The following is a 2,914-nucleotide window of genomic DNA, read 5'->3' as shown; positions in this document are numbered from 1 at the left end:
GGAGGAAGAGTCAAAGTAGGCCAGCAAACATCTGAGTTTTGGGTTTTCCTTATAGTATTCTATTTCAGACAGAATATCAGAAAGCTCGTACAGGCGTTTGTTGTCTTTATTTGTGAGTTTTGGAAACTGAGCAAGTTTATTCTTGATGGATGCTTCCACCATTTCTGGGGTGCCGTTACGCTCATCAAGTCTCTGCTACAGTCTTTGTAAGCCCCTGCTAGGGTTGTCTGCATTAGACAATCTTATACTTATGGCATGCTTTGACAACTCAGCTCCTAGCAACTTGACCAAAAGATCCAACTGTTCAGAGTCCGACACCTGCAGTTCCCCGCACTTAAAACTTCCTTTCCATACGAGGTAGGATTCTGCCCGGTCATTAAAATTAGTCAGTCGAGAAAATAATAAATCTTTGCGCAAGAGAAATTTGGTTATTTCTGATGTAGTACTGGTATCCTGGCTGAAATTCACATTAGCCACAGGAACGTTCGCCATCGGGTTTGTGGTAAGGAATTCTGGTATACTATCCTGTTTTTGACTAAAAGTAGTAGGTCTCGGTACAGGAGCAGTTGTACTTTCTGGAAGTGCTGAGTCTGAGGGTAAGACAGCATGTACCACAGGTAGCAGACTCTGATTCACAGTTGGAATGAAAACAGGAGCGTTGTAGTTAAGCTGTGCTGTTACTGGGGTCTGAGTCTTGTCTTGCTGGTTAGCTGGTTCTGGAAACTCGACTGGACCAGGGTGATTTTTAACAAAGTTTTATACACGTTGCAGTGGGTCTTCAGTCTCCTCGGGAAGATGGCTTACTGCCTGACTGTCGTCACATTCTAGGACACGTGCTTCGGCTTCCGCACAGCAGCTTCTCTTTGAATCTCGAGAGGGTTCAAGGTGGCCTTCAGTTCAGCCTTCTCCTGGTCAGCATGAGCAGCTTCCTGTTCAAGTTCTAATTTTCTAAGCGTGACTTGTTCTTCTAACATAGCCTCTTGCTTCAAGATCATGGCTTGTTTTTCTGCATAGGCAAATTTTATCCTGGCGGCCTCTGCTTTGGCCCGCTTTCTCCGTGCTAGACTTGATAAATCAGATCCTCTAGAGCACCCACTTTTTGAAGTCTTGATGCTCTTTGATGATCTTGACTTTGTATATTGTGCTTGTGTCAGGTTGCGAAAGTGATCGTGGAGCAATGTAATTACAAGGTTCACTTTTGCTGAACGAACTTCCGTGAGAGATGTACATGCATTTAGGTCCTTGATACTTTCTAGCGTCTTCATTCCTTTCAGAAAGGCTCCATACTCATCTACCAGTCTTTGGTGTTTAGTGTAGGACTGTAGGAGTTTTTCCTGAGCCTCGAGCAACAACTGAACGTCATTAGATGGTGTTCTTACCTCCTCTAACTGGGGTTGTATCTCTGACCAAAGGTCCTCTAGTTGCTGACAGAATTTGTCACGCCTCTCAATGTAGGCCTCCTGACCTCTTTGTGTTAGACTACGTGCATGTCTGGTCTCAGGTTGAGCCCCTGGAATTTCATCCGACTGCTTAGTGTCAGACTGATCTCTTGATCGTTTCAGGATTCTGTTCCCCGTCCACCACTTTTGCGTTCTGTTCTTCCTGGTCCATTTTAAGAATTACTCGTTTTTGTATGACCAACACTTAACACTGGCGAAACGATTGTCCAACTCTGGCTCAAACGCTCCGTTGCTATATATTAGACACTGTGTTGCGTACTATCGTCGTAACAGCTACGGACAGCTTTGTCGACAGGACAGGTGCAGGACACAACAGGCAGGTTGTAGCTTTTTCACTTTATTGGCACGTTCCAATAAGTTTAAACCATTGACTTGGCAGAAACAAACAAGTGTATCAGTAGCTGATGTTTATTTATTCTCTACCAATCAAAGATGGTGAAAAACTGAAAAATGCAAAATAAACCAAATTTTACAATGTGATAAGTAATGTAGGCTAAATAGAGTCTGAAAGTTTTGAAAATGTCCAAACAAGGCCATTAAAGTGAAGTTTACAAGTATGAACAAGTTGGACATGAAACAGTAGAAATTTCAGAAATATCAAAATAGATCAATGAATAGTTATATAATTTCACAAGAAAACAAATCAAAATGTTATAGTTACATACGCTGTGGTTAGCCACAAATTGTATCAGCAAACTAGTTGTCCTGTAGATATCTTATAAGGCAGTATTCCTGTATGTAGGTAACACTATACTAATCTTCAGAGAAGTTTGTTTAACCTTTTGAAGACTTCCTTTTCTGACACAGACCAGAAACTCAAACCTGTCACAACATAATTACAAGCGTAAACAGTCTGTTAAAGAACCACTCAACAAGCATTGAACACTGGTTCTAAACAATGCTTACAAAATACTCAAAATACCAATTATCTCCATTTACCAAGTTAAAAGAAAATTAAAAAAATATACAGTAGGTTTCCACAGATAACAACAGTAGCAATTCTAGACAATGTATAGAAATGTTTGTCAAAACTAACCATGCCTATAAATACAGAAGTATAAATAACATTTATAATTATATAATATACTTTCGAGTCTATTGATCCACCAAAAAGTCACTAGTATTGTGCCATAGAACAAACTTCCTGTATGTCTGAAAACCATTATATCTAATTAAATGAACGTAGTTCAGTACAGGAATACTAAAATTTAATTGAAATCTTGTAAAAATTTTATATTTACAGGTGGTATATATAAAACGATGTGAAAAGCACCATTTATTGCTATTCTTTATTGAATTGACCAAAATCATGGCAAATACTCATAAGATTCCACAATTGAAATTTGTTGACTAATCCAGGAATAGGTAACATTATCAACTTACTTTACAGCCTCACTCATATACTCTTTAAGGGTACAAGTTATTCAGAATACTGTTTACAGCTAAATCCTTAA

Source organism: Palaemon carinicauda, chromosome 8 (assembly GCF_036898095.1).
Source record: "Palaemon carinicauda isolate YSFRI2023 chromosome 8, ASM3689809v2, whole genome shotgun sequence".
Lineage (NCBI taxonomy): Eukaryota > Metazoa > Arthropoda > Malacostraca > Decapoda > Palaemonidae > Palaemon > Palaemon carinicauda.
The sequence above is the reverse complement of the archived record's forward strand: the minus strand, read 5'-3'. Positions refer to the sequence as shown.